Below are 26967 nucleotides of genomic sequence, written 5' to 3' on the forward strand. Positions count from 1 at the left end.
GGAGCATTCGGATTCCTCACTGATATGATGCGGTAACTACGGAGTGCGTACGGTTAATGCGGATACTCCGTTCCGCGTAAGCGGAAACCTCGCGGTACAGGCCGGCAAATTCGGAAGAAACGGACTTCACCACAGCTACTCGCTTGAGCCACGTACGTCCCGAACGCAGTTGTTGCAAATAATTAATGAGGGTGTTTCGCTCACTTTTTATATATCTATTGAGAGAATCATACGTATGTATATGCCATGTAAAGACTATGGCTCGCGGTGACAATTAAGACGCACCAAAAAATGGCTCGCGCGGCGGTATCCCTAGTAGCACACTTTGTTGCCTCAATGTGGCCGCAATGTTTGCTTTCAACATTGCCTTAACGTGGCTAGTGTCCTCTTTTTGCCATGTTGATGCAACATACATAAGACAACATTGAAGCAACATTGCACCAATGTTACAACATCCTTTAGTCAATGTTTAAGCCACTTCTGAAGACAATATTAATGCAACATGGCTGCAACATTTTCTTAATATTGGTACAACATTTTATTCGCACACATGCAACATTCCCATGACAACGTTAGTACAATATTGCTGCAAAGCTACTGTAATGTTTCAGAAACTTTCAGGCAGCATTCCAAGCTACTGAAATATTCTGCCGCATTGATGGCCACTAGCTATCGATGCTTGCTGTTCAATAAATTTATCTTGTGAAAGGCTAAACCATGTGCAATGGTATTGTCGTACCACAATGGTTATGGTAGCTTAAGGTCGCAAGACTGAGCAACTGAACATTACTCGTTGCCGCACGGCAGTGCGGTGCGGAGGAGTATGAATACCTAAAAGGCTGCACGGGACAACACAGCTTTTCCCCACTTTTCAAGCCGCTTGCTCTGAATGAGACCTTAAATGTAATATTCATCAGCTCTGCACCAGTGCTCATTTAGATGCTATAAGCTGCTGTGACCTGAAAATGGCACTGAAAGTGGTTATTCTGGCAATTAGAATGATTTATATATATGCATGTGCATTACAAATAACCATCATTTGTTTTTTAGCGGTATTTTATACGTCAAGAATTTATTCAATTAACCTAACAGCAAGCTTGATTCCAGTATACTCATTAGCTTGACATACAGCAGCTAGTCTCACAAATGTAAGACATTTACTTCAAGACAATCGTTTTATGCAGAAACTTGCAACAATCATACATAGCACACAGTCGATTTGGCTACTCAAGGACAGGAAGCACAAATAATGTCAACAGTTACTAAGCACACCAGCATAGCTTTAAAATGTGCATGTCCCTCAACTTGAGTTTTACAAACATGACACTTTAGTAAATTATTAATTGCAGAAACTTGCAACAAAATATAAAACAGCAGTACTGCCTATTCAGAAAAAGGAAGCAGATATATAACATACTGAACATTTACACAGGCACATTGGCATAGATTGAAAAATGTGCCACATGGGCCTATATTTCACAGACAAGATTTATTTTATTTAATTACTTTATAAAGTAACTTGCAACAAAGCTACAAAACAACACACAGGCTACTCAGGAACAAGAACCAGAGATAATGTTTTGAACAGTTACTGGGCACAATAGCATAGCATGAAAATGCACCCACCACCCCTCACCCCCAACTTGCGCTTACAAATATAAAACACTTCAGTAAACTATTTACGCAAACACTATTTACGCAAGCACAGTGTAGCACTATTTTGTGCAGAAACTTGACACAAATATACAAAGTAGGAGTACAACCTAGTTCGGTATTTAGAAACAAGCAGACGTATTATGAACAGTAGAGTCATTACGACTAGTTTAATCCTTCCTTCTTTGGACATGCGCCATTGCACTGGAAAACTACAAACAAGTATTGTCAGCATTTGACGGAACAATTTAGCAGGTCTAAAAATGCTTGTGCCCTGGTAGCCTCCAGCTGGTCACGATGAGGGTCTCTTCCAAATCATGATGTTGTCACAAGTAAAGCTGCCTCCCTGAAAAAAAAAAAAAGATCGAATTGCTAAGCTAAGCATCTTGGTGGGCACATCTCTAATTACAAAATTTTTACGCTGCTCTATGAATACAGACATGGACAGCTGTCACGACCATTATCAGGACTGACTTCTGCCGAACAGTTTTCTAGTTCGTCGTTAACAGCCTCTGCTATTCTTCGTCGTTGCCGGATCGACACTTCGCTTAGCGAACACTTTACTCTCTTCATGATCTGCTGTCACGACCATTATCAGGACTGACATCTGCCGAACAGTTTTCTAGTCGTCGTTAACAGCCTCTGCTATTCTTCGGCGTCATTGCCGGATCGACACTTCGCTTAGCGAACACTTCACTCTCTTCATGATACAATGAATGTAGCACTTTACCAAACTATCACGAAGGGCATGGGTAACACATGCATATATGCGCTACTGGCTTTGTGCCAGGCAACACGTGTCACAGCTCAACAACGTAGGTTAGGAACCACTCACCACTGATGTTATCCTCTGTGCAGGCCTCCGTCATTTCAGCTGAATTCTTATGAAGCCGCAATGCAACACAGCAGCAAGAACACGGCGACCACAAGAAAACTATGCTAGAATAAGGGAAACACACGTGAGCCATGAAGGAAGGAAAATGCTCCATGCACATGAAGAATTTGCCGCGATCGCCGCTTACACGCGGTTTGGCAGGAATGGCTCTCGGTGCGGCCGCGATTTCGACTTGACTTGGATTCGCGACGATCTTCATGACCATTAGACTGCGGGGCATTAATGAAAACAAAACTAAATTTCTTCAGCAGTTATAATTTTAGTCCGCATGTTTAATTAAAAGATAATGCAATTTCAGCAGTCTAAATATATTGCATATAAATATATATATATATATATATATATATATATATTTCTATCTAAGTGTAACAAAGTTCAGTACACTTGTACTGTTCATCGCATGCACATGACATGCAAGGTTGCACTCAAACTAAAAAATAAACAAACATTGCCATGCGGGGAAGTGACAAGGTCATTGGAGTGACCTAATACCGGCTTTTCTGTTTGGGCTGCAGAAATAGTCTGAAAGAACGACAGTTAGCCAATAAAGTAAATGTTATAGCAATGTCATCGTATGTGGTTCAACATTTATACATCATTTGACAATATTGCTGCAATGTGGAAAGACCACTTTAGAGCAACATTGCCAGTATGTTACTTGTTAACATTGCAGCAACGTTATCGAATGTTGAAAGTTTTCGCATTATGTTGGATAAATGTAGTCCAATGTTATCGCAACATTGTACAACATTGACAATGTTGCTGCAATGTTACAGAAACATATTGTGCTACTAGGGTAACATGAACGATCGCCACGCCTTGGCCGCTATCACTTTGCATGTTATCAGCGTTCATTGAACGCACAGATATGTACCGAAAACTACCGCGAACTTCGGAAGAAAAAAATAGCATGTTCATATACTCATTCTTCTCCGCAATCCGCTCGCGGGTGATTGTGTCATTGCCGATCTTCGCTTAGAAGCGTTTTTTTTGGTGACACTGCGCAATTGTGATGAGTGCTTGTACCTGAAAAGCTGAGTGACCGAAGCGATTTGAAAGCAGTGCTACATGTGTTTTATTAGGAGATTCACAAGAATATCGGCATGCATATGAGCCTTCTGAAAGGGTTCGTCTTCTGCAATTTAATTTCATTTATTTTCCCCCGAGGGCATTACATAAGGGGGAGCAAACTCAATATGCAATGCGAATAAGAAGGGGAAAACATTGGAACAACAAGAAAACAGAAACTAGAGAAATAGTGCATGGCCGGGTTAAACGGAACAATATGAAAAATAAAAATAACAACATACCATAAGTAAATGATGCCGAAACTGTTATACAAATCTATGTTATATGCATGAAGTATTAAACACGCGAAAAAAGGCAAGACAATGTAAGCGCTGTCCCTTGTCCCTCCCGCGCCCACAATTCCGCCGACGTCACCATCGATGCCTTCACAAAAGTTGGTCGTTCAGTTTTACCCTGAATGATTTACAATCAGTACATGATACGATGGTGTTTGGCACGGCGTTCCACATATTGCGTCTGGAAAAATGAAGAATTTAGTGCTAATAAGGTACAACCGTTAATACGTGCAATGCTATGATTTGGTAGCAACTTTACTGGAGGTAAGGACCTCACTGAAGCCTCAGAGATAAAGAAGAGGTGGCAGGAATAACAGAAGAACTGTATACAAGAAGGACCCGAATGTGCAAACCCAACATAAGACGGTTGTGATTACTGATCTCGAGCCGGGCATCCTGAAGAGTGAAGTTGAATGGGCCTTAGCCAGCCTTGCTAAGAACAAAGCTAGCGGAACTGATGGCATTCCAGCTGAGTTGCTCCAAAACCTCAACCATGATGACGCTGTTAACATTCTGCATACATTATGTCAGAAGATTTGGGCAACCCTGCAGTGGCCACAGGATTGGAGGAGGTCAGTTTACGTCCCCATTCCAAAGAAAGGCAGTGCCAAAGATTGTTCCAACTACCGCACGACCGCGCTTATTTCGCATGCTAGCAAAGTGATGTTGAAAATCCTCCAAGGTAGGCTGCAGCAGTACGTGGATCGGGAGCTTCCGGACGTGCAAGCTGGGTTTTGCAAGGGCAGAGGAACTAGAGACCAAATTGCCAACCTTCGCTGGATCATGGAAAAAGCAAGAGAGTTCCAGAAACCCATCTACTTCTGCTTTATTGATTATGCGAAAGCGTTTGACTGCGTAGATCACAGCAGATTGTGGAAAGCTCTCCAAGAGATGGGAGTTCCAATTCACCTCATCTGTCTCCTCAGGAACCTGTATGAAGGACAAGAGGCCACAGTCAGAACTGGGCATGGTCTTACTGATTGGTTTCCAATTGAGAAAGGAGTGAGGCAAGGCTGCATACTGTCGCCCTGCCTATTTAACCTATATGCAGTGTGCATCATGAGGAAGGCCGGTCTGGACGAGTCTTCAGCTGGAGTGAAGACTGCTGAAAACGTATCAACAACCTTAGATATGCGGATGATACCACTTTAATGGCAGAAAGTGAAGTGGAACTCAAAAGACTTCTGATGCACGTACAAGAAGAGAGTGAGAAGTTTGGGCTTAAACTGAACATTAAAAAGACAAAGATCATGGCAACTTGCCCTATCAAGTCCTGGAGCATCAATGGACAAGAAGTTGAAGCTTTGACAGATTTTCTCTTCTTGGGCTCCAAGATTACTTCGGAAGGAGACTGCAGCCATGAAATTAGGAGACACCTGCTTCTGGGGAAGAGAGCAATGGTTAGCCTTGACCGCCTAGTAAAGAGCAGAGACATTAGTCTGCCAACCAAGATCCGTATAACTCGTGCTATGGTCTTTCCAGTTGTGATGTATGGATGCGAGAGTTGGACTGTGAAAAAGGCTGACCGCCGAAGAATTGACGCGTTTGAATTGTGGTGCTGGCGAAGACTCTTGAGAGTTCCTTGGACTGCCAGAAGATCAAATCAGTCAATATTGTCGACCATAAACCCTGACTGCTCATTGGAGGGTAAAATTCTAAAGTCAAAGCTCAGCTACTTTGGTCATCTGATGAGAAGAGAGGAGTCGCTGGATAAAGATTTGATGTTGGGAAATGTTGAGGGTCGCCGGAGAAGGGGTAGGCAGCGAACGCGATGGTTAGATGGCATCCTCGAGGCACTGCAGATGAAGTTACGTGATGTTAGGAAGATAGTGAGAGACCGGAAAGCGTGGCGTGACATGGTCCATAGGGTCACGAAGAGTCGGACACGACTGAACTGAACTTACTGGATTAAGTGAGTGATGAGCATTTTGCATTTTGGAGGTGCTAAAATTCTTCAAAAACAAAGTCAATCTTGTTTTAAACAATACTCTGATGCCCCCCAGGTTCTTTAGCTTTTGCAAGTCAATTCACAGTTTCATCTCTCGCTCATAAGTTTCTGAAAAGCTCGTTTGAAGGCAGGTTGTCTCACACTGATACAGTCAGAATGGCTCTGCATGTTATCACAAAACACAAGTCCGGCTACATAAAACAGGAATGTAACTTTCTTAAGTGAAGGGGGTTCTGAACACATACAGAGCAATGAATAAACAGCAACTTTAATGATAGATGAAATGCAACTTTAAGCATATTTTGATCGCAAAGCTGGCTTGGCTGCTATTTAGTTGTGAAGCCCTGCGAAAGCCGTCCACATATTCCTGCTCCAGGGGTTCTTCAAACAGACGTATACATCCTACCTGTGGCACAACTTGATGCTAAGGTGCTGCATGACTTCCTTTGAAAGCTTATTATTGACCTGGAGGCATCTGCTTTTTGAGTTATAGCATTGATATCAGACAATAACTTCATAAATAGGAAAGCAATGTGAATCTTTGCTAATCCCACAAGGCAATAGCATTGTGTACCAGCATCCTGCCAATCCCTCACGCCCCCTATTTCTTCTAGTAGACCTAATTTAGTTGCTTAAGTGTAGTTTTGTTTAGCTAAGTGTATAAGCTTCATTTTGCAGGCACTTCAAAATATCTATGGCATATTTATTGCTGGGTACAACTAAAGAGAAAGCAGCAGCTGGTATTTAGCCACAGTGAGAAGCACCCTGTACCCTGTAGAGTATAATGACAATAATGTGATTTACAACATGCTCAAGAAAACAGTAACCAGCTTGAACGGTAGAGTAGTTGAATGCACCTAAATACAAAACAGCAAGACACTGAAAATATTCTGTTAGCCGCTAGCAGCAAAGTTTTGCCATCACTGCACTCCCACGTTTATTAACAGTAGCTGCGTCTTAAAAATTGTGGGCCATACTGAGTGACATTTCACCATAATCTAGTCAGAGTGCACTGTACAAAGCACATGCTCACTATGGTTGCTCAGTTCTTATGGGGCTTGATATAAACCCAAAGACGAATTCAATCTTAGCCACGGTGGTTGCATTTCAATGGAGGTGAAAAGCATGGTGCCTGTCTACTGTACAATTCCACTGCACATTTAAATAAAAAACACAGGCGATTGAAATTGCCATAACCATCGAGAGGGTTTCTAGTTGGGCTAGTTGGTGACTGACATGTTCAAACATCGTTGCGCTTAAGAACAACTGACGTAAAGAACGACATGAAACACAAAAGTGCAAACTATCAACTGAAATTTTATTGCGATGAACATACATATATAGCATTACACATAACAACATCACAAAAATCGACAAGTCAGCAAAGTAGCTATTGTCTCAAGGGTGAATGTGATATCTCCTTCACAAAAAAAAAGGAAAAAAAAAACATTTCTCTCCTTTTCTTTATTTTCCAAGAATTCCCTTTCTTCTTTCGATAGGGGGACCGAAGGGTCGCTTACACATGTCCCATTCCCGGATTCGATACAGTGGGCCTCCCACAGTTCTCTTGTTAGCTTGTCTTTAGATTTCAGAAGAACCGCCGTCTCATTGAAAAATGGTGCACAATCTTTGCATCTAGCGCAGTGTGGCACCAGATTTCCAGATACACTAATTTGGTTACCGCTGTACCTATGCTCTCTGAGCCTTTCGTAAAGGCATCTTCCTGTTTGCCCCACAAATGCACGACCGCATGAGAGCGTGCATATTTTTTTTTTTTTTGAGATGGAGATATCACGGTCACCCTTGAGACGATAGCTACTTTGCTGACTTGTCGATTTTTGTGATGTTAGTATGTGTAATGCTATATATGTGTGTTCATCGCAATAAAATTTCAGTTGATAGTTTGCGCTCTTGTGTTTCGTGTCATTCTTTATGTCAGTTTTTCTTAAGAGCAACGATGTTTGAACATTGCCATAACCCATCATGGCAGCATCTCTCATAGACTAAGTCACTTTGGGATGTTAAACCCTATAAGCCAAACTGAAAGTACAAGCAAAGTATTATATCTTAATCCCGCTCAATAAGGTTTGGAAAATCGCATACATATATGCTGTGTCATCAGCTGGAAATTCAATGAGAAGGCATGATGCTGCAAATCATTCAATTTCAATATTGACAGAGCCGTCACAAGAGACAAAAAGTACTCAGTAATGTGTCCTGGCAGCCTGTGTGTACTATCAATGCAAACCAGTTTCTTACAAAGAAAAATATAGTACTAGTACCATAAAAATGATGGCCTCTGCTGACAGGCTAGGTGTGCAGTTGGCATGACCAAGAAGACATGCTCCATCAATATGTGTGTAGCTGTAGCAGTCAGTGGATTAGCCAGCATGGCATTAATGTGGTCTTTCACTTATCTCTCAAAGGAATGAAGTGTTGAGCTACAGCTGTTGCAGCATTACTAGCTTCTCCACCACCTTATTTGGCACCCATTTTGCACCAGTTATCATTTTAACGAGCCTGCCACTCCCATTCTCAAAAACAAAAACACTATGTCCCCACAGATATCCAAAGTTTCTAATAGCTGTTACAAGGTGAAGCAATTGATGCAGATTGAATATCATCATTTGCCAGTTATAGAGTCTTCATCCAACAAACTCCTGTAGGAAGTGACCTGCACCACAGAAAAGAACAAATAAAGCATGTATTAGCACTGGCAAAACATTCTGTACAATAAGCAAAACAATTGCAAAGGCAGGAAAGTTGGGTTTGTTCAGCCTGTTGTGATAGGATCTGCTGAATTTGACTGGGTGCCCATTTTATTTTCCTGGGAAATATTATTCATTTTAGCTATATGCTAAAATATGACTATAAAGCATACATCAGCATCTTCATGCACAATCTCACATGGATTCTGGTTAGTTCAATTGTCCGACAGATATCAAATTTGATACGCTGCATGGCTTAACAAATTTTTTATCCCTATTAAAATGAAGTGATACCTTGTTAACTGAAATCACGCCTTGTAAAATGCACTGCATTATTTAATGCGCAATATCCACAATGGTAGACATATACCAGTTAACAGCTCCGGGTCATTTCAACCCCCTGGGGTTCTTCAAAGCGCACTGGTGTCATGCAGTACACGGGTGCCTTGCTTTTCATCTCCAATGAAAAGCAGCAGTCATGTCCTGTGTTTGAACTTGCATCCTTGGGCACAGCAATCAAGTGCCCTAACCACTGATCCTTTGCAGAGGGGCAAATCCACCAAGAGTGCAAGCTCAACTGTTATATAGTATTTGAACAGCTACTATTATTTTGTGACATCGTATGTTCTGACATATTATGTTGTGACATCCAGCAACTGCTTTGTCTGAGGAATGTGTAAATGGCAATACTTACAGCTCTCACTTAGTTTAATTGAAGCCAGTGATTGCAATCCTTGTACATTTCGAAATATGTCATATGTATCTTTCTTATTAATCTCTGTTATGTCATGCATAATTGTTAGAAAAGAATGAACTATTAAAATATTGAAACAACATAGCTGAATAAAATTTTTCAACTTACCAGTATGCTGTAGCTGTTCTTCACTCAACTCTCCTAAAAGTAGTATGAATACTGCATCAACAAACAGCATGAAATGCTTTAAATTCGGTTAGGGAAGGATGCCTGAATAGCACAGCACAGTGTAAAATAAGAGCCACATCTCGCCACCGGTTGGCAGTGGCATGTACATCTCAGGTCAATAATGTGTCGGAGTATATACTATAATGATAACAGAGTTGTATAAAACAGTGTTGTTTACATATATGTATATGAACTTCAACTTGTATTATTTGCTCCCTTGCCTTGTTTAAGACAGATGTGAAAATATTGCAAGAGAAAATTTCACACCAAAAGTTGAGAAATTGTTGTAAATTTGACAATTTTTGACCATGCCCCCCCCCCCCCCCCCCAATCATGTCCTGCATTTCACTAGTAGGAAAATGGTCTCCCAGAAGTGCACTCATTTTTTTTTTATTCAAAGACTTGCCATGTGGTATAGAATGAGGCTGTTTTTTAAAGGAAGTCATGCAGTCTATTTTCTTCAAGAAACCGGAGCAAGCTCCGGCTCTTAATATTGTCCATTAGCCACGCGTGTAAATGTTCCTCCCTTGTAGCCGACAGTCCAACTTCTTGTAGTTGTCTTATTCTTGACGGCTGCATTCCTGGGCATGTCCATAAAAGCTGGCGAAGATCCACCTCGGCAGTTGGCCTTGTACACTTATTAGGGCATGTGCTGTGCACTGCATCCTCTTCAGAGCCTCGTCGGCACGTCACCGACGGGGTAAGGGCCCTAATCCTTGTGAGGGACACCTCTCTCGTTATGTTATGAGGGAGGGATTAAGTATAGTAACAGGACGTATAGTAACTGCATACTTTGTTTTCCTGAGTTAATGCAATGAGACAAAATTGAAGTAGGAGCATTTAATGTGATGGTCATTATAATTGCAGAGGAAACCTATGGTAAAAAATGTGTGCTAATATAATCGGGCATACAGGGCTTGATATGGCTTCAAACTTTCATTTTTGTGCAGCTGTATGAATCAAGTCGTATATCAAGTGGCAGTCTGCAAGTCGGACTTGAACATAGCAGCATTGCATGCAAATAAAGCTATATATTAAAGGCATGAAACGCGACAACACTTCGTCTCCGGGCCTCGTTACAGTTTGCGCCATTCTGAAGACCATGCTGGGGACCAACCCTTCGATTTTAGCTGTGATGGTATTGGACTGTATATTTAATGCAGGGATACTGAACTTAACATATGCTGGGGCACTTAGATTTACTGCAAAATTACGCTGGTAACGACGTTAGATCGACGTACTGTGCCACAAAAATTAAACAGTAGTATGTGGTTATTTATCATTAGATCTCAAAAAAGAAGGAAAAGATGTTTGTTATCCCCGCGGCAGCACCTGGCTGAGGCGGCGAAAATAAAAGGATAGTAAGGAAGCGGTAGAGGAAATCAAAGAAGAGCGACAGAGAGAAAGGACAGGGTAGGCAAAAATAAGAAAATAGAGATATATACACTATATATGGTATAATGTACAGTAGAATCGCGACCGCGCCTTTCGCAGTAATGTGGTGGTCACAAAAAAAAAAAAAAAGAAAAAAATCTCCAATAGCCCAAAACTTGCATCACGTGATATAACAATACCGCGGTAGTATGTATGCTGCTATGCTGCTCCACCAAAGCGCATAGAAAATGGGGTAATGTGAACGCGCGGTCATGTTAACCTCCTTGATTATGAGAGTGTATATTTGTTTCCTTTAGCCATATGACCACGGTGGACATCAGTAATAAAATGGTAATTTTCTTTACTTTAAATAGCAGCAAGTGCTTCCTATCTGTTAAAACTACGTGACAAATATCTGACCTAACCGGTTTTCCTGTCTGAAGACGATAATTTACTAGCAGACGATATCACGTCGCAAAACGAACGAAGCCAGAGCCATCCAAAGCTTTAGGCATTCCTCTAGCCAAGGGAGTCTGGGAGGCTGCGTTAATGGCGGTGTTTGTGCGCGGTCACGGTGTGCGGTGCTCTTGTTGTACGCAAGTATTCATTGTTTCATATCTGCCAGTCGCTGCCTGCAAGCAGTCTGTCGCGTGGCATGGAAGCTCCACAATAGCCTATGCGGTATACGACGACGGGGGAAAGCTTTCGTGAACGTATCGCTTGTGAAAGCATACAAGCCACAGACTACAAAGAATGTTGCGAAAGGCAGGCTTACTGGTGTTGGCATGCCAGGAGATGACCGCAAGAGAAGAAATTTTATCATGGAAATGGTGAAGAATTGGCAGGTAAGTGCTGTAACTATGTTTACACGGGCGTACCTTTTCCCTATTCCTGTTTCTCATTGCAATGGCAGTAGGGCTAGCAGTAGCAGTATCGGCAGTTGCGCGTCACTAGAGAAACAAAACTTTATTGTCGGAAGCTGAGTTACGGGGTACCCTAGTGGAAGAGCCAAGTAGCCGTCAGCTGGTGGCTCGCTGTTTACGGCGCCTAGTTGTATGTATCGAGACGTACGTTACGTAGCACTGGGGGGTAAGTGGCCGTCAGCTGGTGGCTTGTGGCGACTTTTTCAGAGCGGTGCGCACGGCGCCCAGCTGTATGTCCTATCGGGGTTTGTGCTAAGGCAGCAGTAAAGGGGGGGGGGGGGGGGGAGGGAAGGAGGGAGGATGGAGTCTCCAACAATTTACAGCCCACGGCATCATCAGATGTGCCACCAGCTTTGCATTTGATGCGGCCATCTTCAGTGAATAGAGGCTTTGTCTGTGTACATTCATCTTTCATGGCCTTAATATTTAAATTGCCTGCACACCTCAAAGGGCAGTGAGACATTTCCAGTAATGCTGAGGATGACGCTTAAATCAGTTGCTCAAATTCAAGCAAGGTATCAAACTATTGCAAAGATGCATTCAAAAGACTTCTTGCTTCAAATAGAATACAGCCTGGTTCACTCCTGTGAATGCGTTCCGAATTTGCGTCCTGCGAGGGAAAATCAAAAGGTTCACATTCCAAAAAAAAAAAAAAAAGCACCCAGCACGCAGGTGATAAATTCCCATTTTAGTTTTTGATCAATTCCATTTGGTATGCATTAGTTCAAGTCATTGAAAAAAAACAGCAGCAAGATTGGCTGAAAATACATTTTATCTGTGTTGCGTCAACAGACGCTTTGGCAAGAAAAAAGGAAACGCATGTCCCATAGATGTAAATACGTCAGCATTTTTTCCTAGTGACAATGAAGCAAAAAAAAAAAAAAAAAGGAATGGTGCACTTGCGGTAAATTTCGCTGACCTTCCTGTGTTCCACTGTAACCTGGCGCTGACAATCCATGCATCCGATGGTAACGCAATATTATAAATAATTCAAAGGGATGTAAGCTCTCAATAAGTGTGGTCACGCGCGTTAATCTGACTGAAAACTAAGCCGACAGGCGAGAGCACAGTGAGCTGCTGCCAGGGACGTTACTCGTGATGGTGAGTTTTTGAGAAAAGAACAGCAGTGAAAACATTGCAAACTCTATTATGTATGAACATGGATAGGCTTCGATCGGAACGAGCCTTCACTGCTCAACTAATGGGCACGATAGTTACTTTTTTCAATTGTTTTGTGTGAGTGCCTGCCACCGCCAGCACCGCGTCGCATCGTTGCTGCCGTTGCTTGTAGCCAGCGAATGCCGAATTGGTGAACCTTCACAGGAGTTTCGAATGCGTGCTCGAGTGAAATGTGCCGAGCACACCCGCCGCGTCAGGCTCGTGAATGCCAAGAGCTTCCATCCATATTTTTTTCGCTCATTCTGAGAGGGAAATATATAAAAAGACATTTTTCCACTGCCTTCGCTGCTCGAGTAGCATGGTGCTGCCTAGTTTTCGTTCTCATGGCAGCGCAGAATTCAACGAGATATCACCTACAAGAAACCAGCTGTTTAGGCAAGAGTTTGCATGTGCATAGAACGTAGCTATACTTGCCAAAGCCATTTATGTAGAGAGACGCAGAGTTCCCCGAGGCAGAACAATAGCCAGAGCCTGTAGCAATAATTACTTTTTTGTAATACTTTGGAGTACTTTGACGAAAGCAAACATGCTGGTTTTGTAGATACTGTAGAAAATACAAAAATATGACAGAACATATATCTACTTATGAGCCCTTTTAGCTGTGAATTTATTGTTTGTCCAATCATCAAACCCCTACCCAGTGATAACACATCCGCTGCCAAAAACGGCCATTGTGTGCCAGCACCCTCAGTGGCCCTAACTCATTTTTCGCGAGCAACTTAAAGCATTAAATGCTGGATAATACACAAAACAACCAGCAGTTATTGTGTCACTATCTACGTAACCAAAAGGCAGAACAATGTGCTTAACAAGCATTTCGAAGCTCTTTTAAGGCGTTCTCTTTGCTGTAAACAATGTTTTTCATTGTAGCTTACATGCAAGGAGTTGTCAAATGTTGGTCACTTGTAAAAAGTGTTTGGCATTGATGCAGTGCAGTGCATGAAGTAAGCTGGCAAACATCAGCTTCTTGTTAATTACCTATAACGAGGTTGCAAACTCTACTTGACTTGTTTCTGTTTGCATGTGTTCGCAGAGAATATTGAAATGGAATTGGATACCCACCTTGCACATGGCGGAAGGGCAGGGAGAAGCAAGAGGTAAAGGCACTGAGGATTGAAACCCCTGTGTTTATCTGAATATTGCCTTCTGCTTTTGCTGTTATGTAAGAAGTGGTACCTGCAGCAGTCCCAAAGATGAGCTGCTTGGCAGCTGGCTAAGCCATGATGTTGTACAGCTGGGATACCTCTTTTGAAGGGCTTTTGGGGCCCCAGTGTTGAGTTTTACCTGTCTCTAAAGATTAGAAAAACATTGTTACAGGATGGAAAGCTAGTGAAGAAAGAGCATGACCGATGATGGGATGGGATGGTTTTTAATAATGGGAGCAGGCCTGGAGCAAGTGCTCATGCCTGTGCCACTGCTCGCTTCATCTTCATTGTCCTTAGCAATATTCAGTGTCGAAAAGAAATTGAAGATGTTGGTTACTTTCCTAAACTTGACTTGCTGCTCATTAATTAGATGTCTGCACATACTCTAACAGTGAGACGCCTTGTGACAAGGCCAATGTTGGGAGCATGCCCAATCCTTCCCTTAAAGCATGCCAATTTTCATGCTTCGGGTTGCTTCTTATTGGTCGTCAAGAATGTGCTTCTAGGTTCTTGTTGCACTACTGGCACCCCGCTGACTAATTGGCATGGTCAGGCGCGTCTCATGCACTTACCCGGGAGCTTTTATGCAATTATGATTATGCTGCCTTTAGCACTTTTAACCGCATCTTATTAAAAGGCCATATTAGGAAATAAAACAACAAATGCAGTGCTGTAAACAGCGCATTTCTAAAATGGTAATTTACTGTCTCCTTACATTTTAAGGGCCAGGTGAGAACTGTGGTCTCGATTTAGTACTTGGGATCTATATACAAGCAGAAACCATAAGTTAGTGTAACGTTGAGGAGAACAATAGAGAAATTCTCTGAACATTGCACCCACATTCCTTTCCCCGCTCTCCCCTTCCGGTTGGTCTGTTTTGTCTGTTGTATTCTGTTGTATAACACCCCCGAAAAATATTTCTGGCTAGGCCACTGGTACCAAGAATACTGTCACCAACTTGCCCAAGCTTCCTTATCTGCTAATTTGATTCAAATGTCGCAAAAAGCAGTTGTGCCTTTATGAGCCACCACACTCCATGCATATCAATATGAATGGACACTGCCACAGTTCTCATGAATGTAGTTTTGCAATAGAGCTACATATTAAATGATCTACCAACAAGGAAAATGGTTGGTATATTTATTGCATCAGTTAAGGGGTCGTCACCAAACATACAGCACCTTAGAGAATTCGGCACCAGGTGTTTGCATAAGTGATAACTCATGGACATATGCAATTGATATCTCTAGCAAGTATGAGCAATACCCACACAGCTAGTTTTCTATATTTTGTTTTCATCTACAATATTACTGATTCATTGCTATTGTGTATAGGTGCTCCCCAGTGCATGCTCAAGTTTGCAACATCTTGTCTGCCTGTGCAAATATAAAGAAGCAGCGACGTGCAGACTGGAACTTTTTGTAATGAATGCGTTGCATGGGACAGTGTATTTATGCTAATGCACAGTACCGAAGATGTGCATTATCACAATGGTGTGCAAGTGGCCGAGCAAGGGAACAATAGGCACCTGCTCGCACTGGTGAGTCAGCAGAATGCCACTGCTGCAACAGTGCCTTGCAGCATGCCCCTGGCAATCAATAAGCAGCTACTCAGTGACAGAAAAATAGCATGCTTGTTGGTAACGAAGGACACGCATGGTCCTAGAGCCAGTCTCGTCACCTGGTGTGTTACCATGAGTGTGTGCATGATATGCTGCTGTGGAGTGGTCCAGTAAATTTTGTCCTTGATGGCAGACTTCTGTCCGTAACACTTAACAAGCCAGAAGGTAGACATGGACAGTACCTTTGTACATAGTGTAGGCACATGAAGTAAACATTCCACTGCATGATATTTTGTGCAGTCTGCTACACATAAGCATAGGGCTTTTCCTTCACTTCCTTTTATTACCTGTTTATATAGCTTGTGGTCATGGAAGTAAAAATATCATTACCAAGAGTATTTTCTTTTGCATTGCACGGCCAAATAAATCAACAGAAATAGGAAATGAGAGCTTCACTTCTTAATTTCAGTGTTGTAAATAGCGGCTAGTGACTCTATTTGCTAAAGATGCATTGCTTAGTGTGTTATTTGAGTGGCTGATTTTTGGGGTGCTCATTTCTTGATCTGAAGCTTTTCTAACTGCATTCAACTTTCTGGTTGGCTTTTAACTATTTGTATAATAATCTTCTAGTAACTGTGTTCTATTTGCTTCTTTTCGCACCCCAGGTTTTTATGTAACCCCCCTCACATAATACTCCAGTTGGAGCCTGTGAGGTATGTGAGTAAAAAGTTTATATCGAAGCATTTTTCGGGCATAATGCGAATATGTCGAAATTTCGACCGCAAAGATCGAAGACAGAGGTCATTACCGAAAAGTGATAGGGGCTCCAAGCGAGTGCTTTGTTCTTATATTAAGTGCTGAACGCAGTCACGTTTAAAGAGCGAATACGAAATTCCCGCAGACGCAGCCGTTTTTCACCTTGGGAGCAGTCACGTAAGCACCGATCGCACACGGGGGCTGATGGGTCTTATTGGGCGTGGTTCGTTCAGCTGCCCTCCGCATGTGCATACCGGCAAGAGCAATTTAGTGATTGTGTGGTTCTGTTTTGTTGCGCCATATTCACGAAGCGTTGACTGATTTTTGTTGTATATGTGGTGTCCGCAACAAAGTTGAATGCAGCGGCGGCAACCAACGGCTTATGCGATGCGTTTAGCAGCTAGAGGACGCTTTTGTCGGGCAGAATGCCAACGCGAAGCGGGCAAGCATTACCCAGTTCTTCCTTCAAAAATCATAAAGTTAAGTTTTTCCTGAGAGTTCTTTTCCGTTTATTACAAAAGCTCCCTTAGTGCAGTGGAGCGTTGACAGGCGTGACAGGCCGAGGGCCGCCAAAGCATTCCGCTCCGCGCTGTCGCGCTCAGGTTCTGGGTTTGTAGAAAATTTCGCGTATCACCCAGAAGCAGCTCGCTAGGCAGCCAATTGCAGAAGGCTTTGGGCTACTCAATTTCCGTCCTAGTTCTTTTTTCTTTTTTGTGAGCGAAGTTGGTTTTCCTAGTCCGATTTGAGTGAAGAACCTGCAGACGCTCACTTCGTCTGATCCGTGCATATATGAGCGCATCGAGACAATTCAGTAAAAGCTTGGTAGGGTAGTAAAGGAAAATAAATATGCTAGTGTGGGTAGATATTAATGTTCTAAAGAATAGCACATTAATTTTCTAAAGGAGCAAGAGGAAGTCATTGCTTCCATCGCAGTGTAGTAGCGCACCGCTGAGCTGTGACCTTTTTTTTTTTTTTTTTTTTTTACACGCGATGCGTTACAAAAACATTCATCACCGTTTTACCATACGTCATGCTGTTTAGTGTTAAAAGCTGGATATAGCATAATTGTACTCCCCCTGACTGGCCCAATTGACCTTCATTTCCCCAGCTAGGGAACTGGAGATTGCGGACGCTTTATTAATGTGTGGAGCTATCCACGGTAGCTAAGGAGTTCAGCTCGGCTCTGCTCTCCTCGTCTGAGTTTTTCTTCCTGTTTTGACATGTAAATAATGTATATAAAACTTCTTTGCCAGCTCTACCTGCTGCTCCCCGTCCGATGTCTTGTCCGCCTGATCACGCTACCCAGAACCTTGGCCCCGAACCTGATCGTATCAAGTGGATGGCTGCGGTGTAATGGTCTGCACCTCCAGTCCTGACTCTGGTACAGTAAGTGCACGGTCCTTCTCTTGGAACATTGCCAGGTTTTACAACTTGTAGATATTTGTAAGCTTCGGCAAATGAAGGGTGGTTTTAGAGGCAGATTGGTTTCCTCTAACCACATAGTGCAGGGACTTGCCATTGCTGCAGTAGTCATGGACTGAAAAAAGTTGCACAAACCGGAGCTGGTTTTAATCTTTGGGGAATTGGGCATTGACTGTGGGCCCATCCGCAGAAAACCAGAACTGATTAGGGCAATTGAGGACATCGGTGCGGACGCGGAGGAGATAGCAGAATGTTGGTAGCTTATTCAAGAAGAGTTAAAGAAGGCTGAGGAACAGGAGAAACTCAAAAAGGATCTTGAAGACGAGTAGAATGAAAGGGGGATCGAGAAAAAAACAGCTCGATCTGCAGTTAGCAGAGGCAAAATACACTGGGAGATACACACCAAACTCCGTTGTGAGTCAGGAAGCATCAAGTGTTAAAACAAAAAACCTCTTGCTACCGTACAAACTAGGAGAAGACATAGGGCTTTTTCTCGGAAAGTTCGAGTGGGCGTGTGAAAATGTTGAGTTATCATCCGAGTTTTGGCCCCAGAAACTGCTGACCATCCCATGTGAGGCAGCCCAAGTGCCTGCTCGGCTGACAAAAGAAGGAGCAGCCGACTATTATAAAGCAAAGGCAGCGCTTCTCAAAAAGTACCGCCTATCCCTCAGATGCGTTTTGCCGCCGTTTCAGGGAAACCAGGTAACAACGTAATCAGTTGTTTCCGCATTTCGCTTACAATCTAAAGGCAGACCTGACAGAATGGTAAAAGAGGAGAACAGGCTTTCGGAACTCATGACAAAGTAATAGAAATGAATAACGGCCTGGGGGGCGAGTTGGTGCATGATGGAATTGAACGGCGGCGCAGCACGGAAACGGACACAGACAAGAAGGGGACACCACATGCGCACACTACCAACTATTTATTAAACGGAAAGGTGGCATATTTATACGTCCATCTCAAGCATCAGACTCATCGCCACAGTCCGCTCCAAACCCAACACGTGAACGCCGAGCACCACCAACAGGAAATCAGACAAGATATTTCTAACCTCAGTAGATAAACTATCAAAAACGGGGAAAAAAAAAAAAAAAAAAAAACATTTTTTTTTTTTAAACAGAAGGCAGGCCATATCTCATAGCAAATGCAGTGTGGACCGAAAACAGCAGAGTAAGACATGAGAAGCGACCAGCCCGAACCTTAACAAATAAAAAATAAAACAATAAAACAATCGTAGCAAAAGCAGTCAAAGCAGTTAAGCAAAAGCAGTCAGAACCCTAAGCCAACAACAAAAGACGATCGTAGCAAAAGCAGAGTCAAAACAAAAGAAGCAAAAGCAGTCAAAAAAAAAAACTAGGCCAACAACAACAAAAGACGATCATAGCAAAAGCCGAGTCAAACAAAGGAAGCAAAAGCGGTCAAAATCCTCAACCAACACCAACATTCGTAGCTCAAGCTGAGTCAAAGAAATGAAGCAAAAGCAGTCAAACACAATCGTATACCAAAGTCAAAAAAAGGGGGAGCAAAAACAGTCAGGAAATTGTTGTTTTAGGCTGTTGTTTTAGGTTTGACCGCTGTTGTTTCTTTTGTTTTGACTCTGCTTTTGCTACTATCGTTTTATTTGCTTTTAGGTTCCTGGCTGTTCTTGCTCCCCCTTTTTTTGACTATGCCTTTGGTATAGAATTGCTTCATTTCTTTGACTCTCCTTGAGCTACGAATGTTGGTGTTGGTTGAGGTTTTTGACTGCTTTTGCTTCCTTTGTTTGACTCGGCTTTTGCTATGATCGTCTTTTGTTGTTGTTGGCCTAGTTTTTTTTTTTTTTTACTGCTTTTGCTTCTTTTGTTTTGACTCTGCTTTTGCTACGATCGTCTTTTGTTGTTGGCTTAGGGTTCTGACTGCTTTTGCTTAACTGTTTTGACTCTGCTTTTGCTACGATTGTTTTATCGTTTTATTTTTTATTTGTTAGGGTTCGGGCTGGTCGCTTCTTATGTCTTACTATGCTGTTTTCGGTCCACACTGCATTTGCTATGAGATATGGCCTGCCTTCCGTTTAAAAAAAAAAAAAAAGTTTTTTTTTTTTCCCCGTTTTTGATAGTTTATCTACTGAGGTCAGAAATATCTTGTCTGATTTCCTGTTGGTGGTGCTCGGCATTCACGTGTTGGGTTTGGAGCGGACTGTGGCGATGAGTCTGATGCTTGAGATGGACGTATAAATATGCCACCTTTCCGTTTAATAAATAGTTGGTAGTGTGCGCATGTGGTGTCCCCTTCTTGTCTGTGTCCGTTTCCGTGTTGTGCCGCCGTTCAATTCCTTAATAGAAGTGATCTTCCTGGAACAATTCTATAGCTGTCTAGGAGCAGAAACGTGTGTGTGGGTGCAAGACAGGCTGGGAAATAAAAGCTTAGAACGTGCAGCAGAGCTGGCCGAAGAATTTCGTGCTAGGTGGGAAACAGAGTGATCGCGTTCTCGGGGAAACCCTAAAGCAAACTAAAAGTTTCCGCGAACCCAGACTGGAAACCTAGCAAGCGGCACCTTGGAGCGAGACGAAAGCCACAGGGCAGTATCGAGTAACTACCCTAAAGTGACAGCCGACAAAGGGAAGGAAACAGAGAGAAAAATCAGTCTGTTTCTGATGCAACGAACCCGTTCACTTTGCCAACACATAGGAAGTTGGTTTTGTTCTCTTTGGCAGATGCAGATGAAAAAAGTATGCGCCTGCTAGAGCCATACCTAAAAGATGCAGGTTAATGGGAAGCATTGTCGGGTTCTGAGAGATTCCGCGGCCATCATGGACGTAATCCACCCAGCATACGTGAAGGCAGCTGACTTAACGGGGGATTGTGCATGTATTAAACAGGTTCCCGTAAAGAATAGCCCATGTGTGCCGGTCGCACGTGAATAGGCCCATTTGGCATTCTGGAAATAGAGGCAGCGGTATCACGGAACCTGCCAGAGCAGTTTCCGTACCTCTTTTCGAACAGGTCAGAGCAGATGCTGCAGGAGGAAGGTCGTAGCTTCGGTGACCGAGCCGTCCAAGCGCTCACTTGATTGAAAGCCCGCGAAATTGCAGCTGAACTCAGCCGAAAGAAGAATGAGCTTTCTCTCGCGATGGGCCAGGCAGTGGCAAACCAAGGTAGTGTCAGATTCTGGTGGAGTGGCTCAGGTCAGTGACAGAGAGGACTTAGAAGGCAGGGAATCGGGCACCGTGTCCCCGAATGAACCAAGGGAGATAGCGTCTATTGTAGTGCAGCCACGTGTGGAACCTTTGTTAGCTCTGGCGAAAGTCGATAGACGATGGCAGCCGAGCCGTAAAAGACATGGTAAAAATGAAGATAAATACAAAAAACATTTGTGGCGAACACCCTTCCTCTCAAGTGTGGCACAGCTTCACAAAGGCCAACCTAGAACGTCCCTAGCTAGGGTGGTTGCGGGAAAAAAAAAAAAAGAAAGCTGCGGAGAGTTGAGCGGCCGAGAAGGATAGAATGAGTATGGGAGAAGAATAGGAAATAATGAACGTACTGTATGCATGAAGTGCACATCATAGCCATCGTACAAAAATTTTGAAACCGAAGCAGCGATCTACGTATTCTAATTCTGTAGGAAACCATTTGGGAGTAGAAAAGAGCAACTTAATAAGATGTGCATGGTTCTTAAATGAACAATATGTATACAAATGGACGGTTGAATAGTTACAGTAATAAAGTGTTGTGCTAGAATTCTTTACAGCCGTGACCGCAATAAATATTACTCATATTGCTCTTAGCTTTAAGCTCTGGCATTGACAACTCTATCCAAAGAACCGACTGGTAGTGACAGGTTGCTTACAGCTGTTCATGAAAACATAGGCCATCATGATATTATTGCAAGCATATTTGCTCCTTTTTGTACTTGGTTATTACAAGCAAACTTAATTTTGGTCCCTATTCCTAGGGACGCTGCACCTCTTACAACACCCACTGTTCAGTCGCTTTCATTTAAGGTACAAACGTGCCACTGCTGCTTGGTACCTTGGATGAGGTTTTCAATGGGGTTACCTCTGATACCTAGCGATTGCTGTAATATTTATACCAACTACTGCAGTGAAAAAAAAAAAGGTAACACTGCATCACTGTAACTGCTGCATGCACCTTTAAACGTGCCTTAATTTTATTGCCTATTCTTATGGACACATGACCTCTTGCTATTGCTTTGTTCAGTAAGCAATCGTCTTTCATTGCTTCAATTTCTATCTCCACCACTTTCTTGTTGCTCCGGGTGTGATCATGTGATTTCATTGTTCAAATCGTATTGTTTTATCACATGTGAAGGATTTAGCCTATACATAGATGCTTTTTTTTTTTTTAGATGCGCATCGGGAGTGTTTTCTACATAGAAATGAATCGATTGAGTTGTATGACTGGCGCGAAAACAGACAGTTTGGCACCCCCAAAAGATCTGTGTCCTGGGGTTGGAAGGGGAATAAAGAAGAGGTTAATCAGTGAAAAAGCCTGCCTAAAAAGTTACAAAGATGACGCAAAAGCGAAATGCTGATCAGAGTGAGTGATTACTTCTGGTATCCCACTTCACTTGCTATGTGATGTGACTGTATATGAAGCACCTTAGTATATTTTGTGGTATACTCGCTGAAAATTGTGTAGACACTAAATTTTTCCTTGTTCAATTATTTTGAGTGACGCACAAATTGGATTAAAACGAAGTCATCCGCACATCTAATGCCCATAGACATTACATACGTGGATGACCCCATAATTGTGTTCATGCAATAGTTTGTCGAATATATTAATATATTAAAAGTCGCCTTTTTTACTGTTAACCGGAGTAATACATATGCTCCATATCATAGCATTATTTGCCTATAGTTTGTAACTGCTCTTTCTTAAATTGCATTCTACAAAGTATACGTGTGTCATCTTGTACATCTATTTAACTCGCGAACAATTTGCGATCGAATTCCTTTTATGATGTTGTTTCAGCTACAAATAACAAATAACAGTTGTGACAATATAGGTGGCTTTAGGTATAACGTGTAGCGCAGAAATCTTTAATATATGCGATGATATTTTTATTCACCGCATTGCCTAAACGAGCCTGTTTAAAGAGACAAAATGAAAACAAATATGCATGTCTTCGGACACGAACAGTAATCGTGGTGCCATCACCATTTTATTTTAATTAAGTTTTCCTATGTCGTGGGCTAATCTCTCGACATAAAGGAAAGGCCCTTAGGTTTGCAAGATGCGGCGTAGTTTTCCTGAAAAAAGAAAAAAAAAAAACGCCTATCACTAAAGAAAACACCGTTTTTTGTCATCTCAAAAAGTTGCACATTTGGAGGCCTCCTGCTTGCGCACTAAAATTTTGTCATCCATTGTTTTTTTACTCACCAAATCAACATAACTTTTATTTGTATAAGAAGTATTAAAAGCTTGTTTCATTGATTCAGTTGATTTAGTAAAAAATTGCAAACTTTGCTTCAGGACTAACGCGCTACAAAAATGTTAATTTTCGGCCTTACATACTGGCGTAATGCGTTACGTTATTTGCACTAAAACATTCTGTGTTTATTACGCAGGTTATATTGTTAATTTAAGGCAGAATCTGGAGCTCTATGCTGGTATGTGTGTTCTTTGTAACGCCTCCAAAATTATTATGCTGGAAAGAGATTTGCTTATGATTATAATTATAAAAAATTACACATTGAAAAATGACCTTCAAAATTATATGAAGGAAAGAAGCCAACAGTCGGCGAGGCCGAGGAAAGCGTTGGGGCTGGTACTTTTATGTCTTTTTTTTTTTATGTTTACTTGGATAATCACAGAAATTATTAATGTAATCTGATTAGGGGAAAGATAATTAAACACAAAGTAGAAGAAAAAACAACGTGCCGATGGTGGGAACCGAACCCACGACCTCCGAATATCGCGTCCGGTGCTCTTCCAACTGAGCTACATCGGCCGCTGTCCCCCCTGCTACTTTCTTGGGTATTTATGTTTTCTGTATGCGAACCTTGAGAGTGTTCACCGGCGCCAACCTCAACCATAGCGGTGGACGTGGAACATCCTTTGTTACCGCCAGCGTCACATAGAACGTGATCAAGAGCAAGGGCGAAAGCTGTGCTAGAACCCTGTTACGTTACCTATGGCTTCAAGACTGCCAGAACCGAGACCCCCGTACGCTACAAGCAGATCAATTAAGGGGAAATGAGGGTGCTCATTATAATACATGAAGGAAAGAAGCCAACAGTCGGCGAGGCCGAGGAAAGCGTTGGGGATGGTACTTTTATGTCTTTTTTTTTTTTTAATGCTTACTTGGATAATCACAGAAATTATTAATGTAATCTGATTAGGGGAAAGATAATTAAACACAAAGTAGAAGAAAAAACAATGTGCCGATGGTGGGAACCGAACCCACGACCTCCGAATATCGCAATTATCCAAGTAAACATTAAAAAAATAGAAGACATAAAAGTACCATCCCCAACGCTTTCCTCGGCCTCGCCGACTGTTGGCTTCTTTCCTTCATGTATTATAACGAGCACCCTCATTCCCCTTTAATTGATCTGCTTGTAGCGTACAGGGGTCTCGGTTCTGGCAGTCTTGAAGCCATAGGTAGCGTAAGAGGGTTCTAGCACAGCTTTCGCCCTCGCTCTTGATCACGTTCTATGTGACGCTGGCGGTAACAAAGGACGTTCCACGTCCGCCGCTATGGTTGAGGGTGGCGCTGGTGAACACTCTCAAGGTTCGTATACAGACAACATAAATACCCAAGAAAGTAGCAGGGGGGACAGCGGCCGATGTAGCTCAGTTGGAAGAGCACCGGACGCAATATTTGGAGGTGTTGGGTTCAGTTCGCACCATCGGCACGTTGTTTTTTCTTCTACTTCGTGTTTAATTATCTTTCCCCTAATCAGATTACATTAATAATTTCTGTGATTATCCGAGTAAACATTAAAAAAAAAATACATAAAAGTACCATCCCCAACGCTTTCCTCGGCCTCGCCGACTGTTGGCTTCTTTCCTTCATGTATTATAACGAGCACCCTCATTTCCCCTTCAAGATTATAGTATTGTTAGTTATGGTCAAAGCAGAGGAATGGAATACAATATTAATAAACTTGATTGAATACTACTGCACCTAGCAATAAAAAAAGAGTGCAGGACAGAGAAAAAGTTCAGCCTTCACTTGCGTTCTGTCATGAATTTGACAGAAATAGCGAATAATTCAATTTTAAGCTATATTAAGTCTTTGCCGACAAGCAGAAAAAGGGTTTATAAGCTCTGACAAGGCTTTAAATTTTACTTAAGGTAAAATGTAACTAAATTCAGCAAATACTAAATTGAAGATTTGATGCCTACTCCATGAGGGAGCCATATAAGCACATTTATAGAATAAAAACAGGCATTTTTATGTTTCTAATAATTCATTTTGCAGAATTGAATATATTTACTGACTCGTATTAACAAAGTAGTTTGCATTGTTTCCAGAGATTTTGATACAAATCGATGTTGCGGCAGTTTCTTCAATTCTAATCAGTTTTCCTTATTTTACCATTTTTTAAAATTTTGCCCGATTTTAATATAATATGCAGAAAAAAACAAATCTAGAGCTTAAAATTTTTTTAGAAATAAAGAATGGAACCTAGATAATCTAGAGATAGTTTCAGTGCCACAATATTATTGGATCTTGCAAGAATGCAGACTGAATTTGGCCATTATCAGGACAAGCACTCGGTTTAGTATTCAACGTTATATTTTTAAACAATATAACGCAACACATTTTAGTCCGTGATATTTTTGAGGCACTGAAGATTCTTGACCGAGATTTGAATGAAAATCGAATATGATCCTTTTTTTATTTGCAGCAAATTTACACTTTACTGCTGTTTTCGAATTTTGGGCAATTTTGATAAGTTGTGGAGAACACACCTAGCGGTCTGGAGCTCCAAAAATTGCTTGGAATTAAGAACATGTGTTAGGAAGTGAAAACATTTAGTGCAACCAACCTAAGCATCATATTCCAGTATATAAGATTCAAAATGAATATTTTTGCAGCCCATTGCTCTTGAAGCAAAGTTTGCGATTTTTTAATAACTCAACTTCAAAAACAAGACTGGTTTCTAATAGTGTTTGTAAATGTAAAACCTGCATATATTTAGTGAGTAAAACATAGTAGATGACAAAATCGTGGTATCCAAACTTGCAACATTTTGAAATGGCAAAAACAGCGTTTATTTTCTACCTCTAAAGATATACCGTACAATTTTTTTGTTTTCAAGGAAACTACGCCATATCTTGCAAAGCTAAGGTTAATTCCTTTGTTTCTGATATTTGCCCATCACATACAAAAATTTAATTGGAAACTAAAGATGGTCATGGGACCTCGATTATAATTCTTATCTAAGGCACCCATATATACGCTGTGGGAAAGCCGCTATCAAGGGCTTATTTTTAAAATTACATATTTCGAACGGTTGTGCCATCTAAGAAAATTTGAAAGCTAGGCGCACCTTCGGTGTCTCCAGCCCTCACTTTCTGTTACAGCTGCACTTGCGAAGCTGAATTAATACGTTGAGTACTTTATTTTAGCCACGTATATTGCGCTGTTGCATGTCAATTTTAAGATAGGCTGCAGTGACGCGATTCTCGTAGTATTTGTAAGTGAAATCTGTAAAGCTTACAAATCTACCCATTAATATGCTCTCATGCAGGTTTTATGCACAGTACATTACACCTGCTGTGCCCGATAGCTTGAGACAAGGGTTAGAAATAAACCATTGGAAACAGGCGATGGAAACCGGGGGTGCATTGCTGGCAGCCACTTTGCACAGCGCAGTACATTTTTATTTTCTGCATAGGAAAGTGAGGTTATTTGCTCCAAGTACTAAATATTCACTTTAGACAATAAATAGGACTTAGAGTCGGTGAGCACATTCGGAAACCCGTTTTGATATTTGCGGTTAGAAACCTCATGTGTACCTTTTTTTCCGTCTGCAGAAAAATTCCGGGTTATGTAGATACCGAAACCGTTACCAGCCCATTCGCGCACCTCAATTGCGCTGCTCTCAACATGATTTTGAGCGGACGAAACAACCTGCCGCTATGATGGCTGGCCCCATGCA

The 26967-nt window shown here is 41.9% G+C and overlaps 1 protein-coding gene and 1 long non-coding RNA gene across 2 annotated transcripts in view; both read right to left on the bottom strand.

Annotated features, from left to right (window-relative positions):
* Positions 1-26967, bottom strand: part of LOC146175443 (beta-1,3-galactosyltransferase 1-like) — an 80073-nt gene that overhangs the window by 42921 nt on the left and 10185 nt on the right. The gene's annotated exons all lie outside the window — the stretch shown is intronic.
* LOC146175444 (uncharacterized) lies at positions 515-2830 on the bottom strand. Its single transcript, XR_014701403.1, has 2 exons — positions 2489-2830; positions 515-1999 (listed from the first exon to the last, which is right to left on the bottom strand). It is a non-coding gene; the product is annotated as an uncharacterized LOC146175444 (long non-coding RNA).

Source organism: Amblyomma maculatum, chromosome 10 (genome assembly GCF_055883805.1).
Source record: "Amblyomma maculatum isolate TAMU_Amacu chromosome 10, ASM5588380v1, whole genome shotgun sequence".
In the NCBI taxonomy this organism is placed as follows: domain Eukaryota; kingdom Metazoa; phylum Arthropoda; class Arachnida; order Ixodida; family Ixodidae; genus Amblyomma; species Amblyomma maculatum.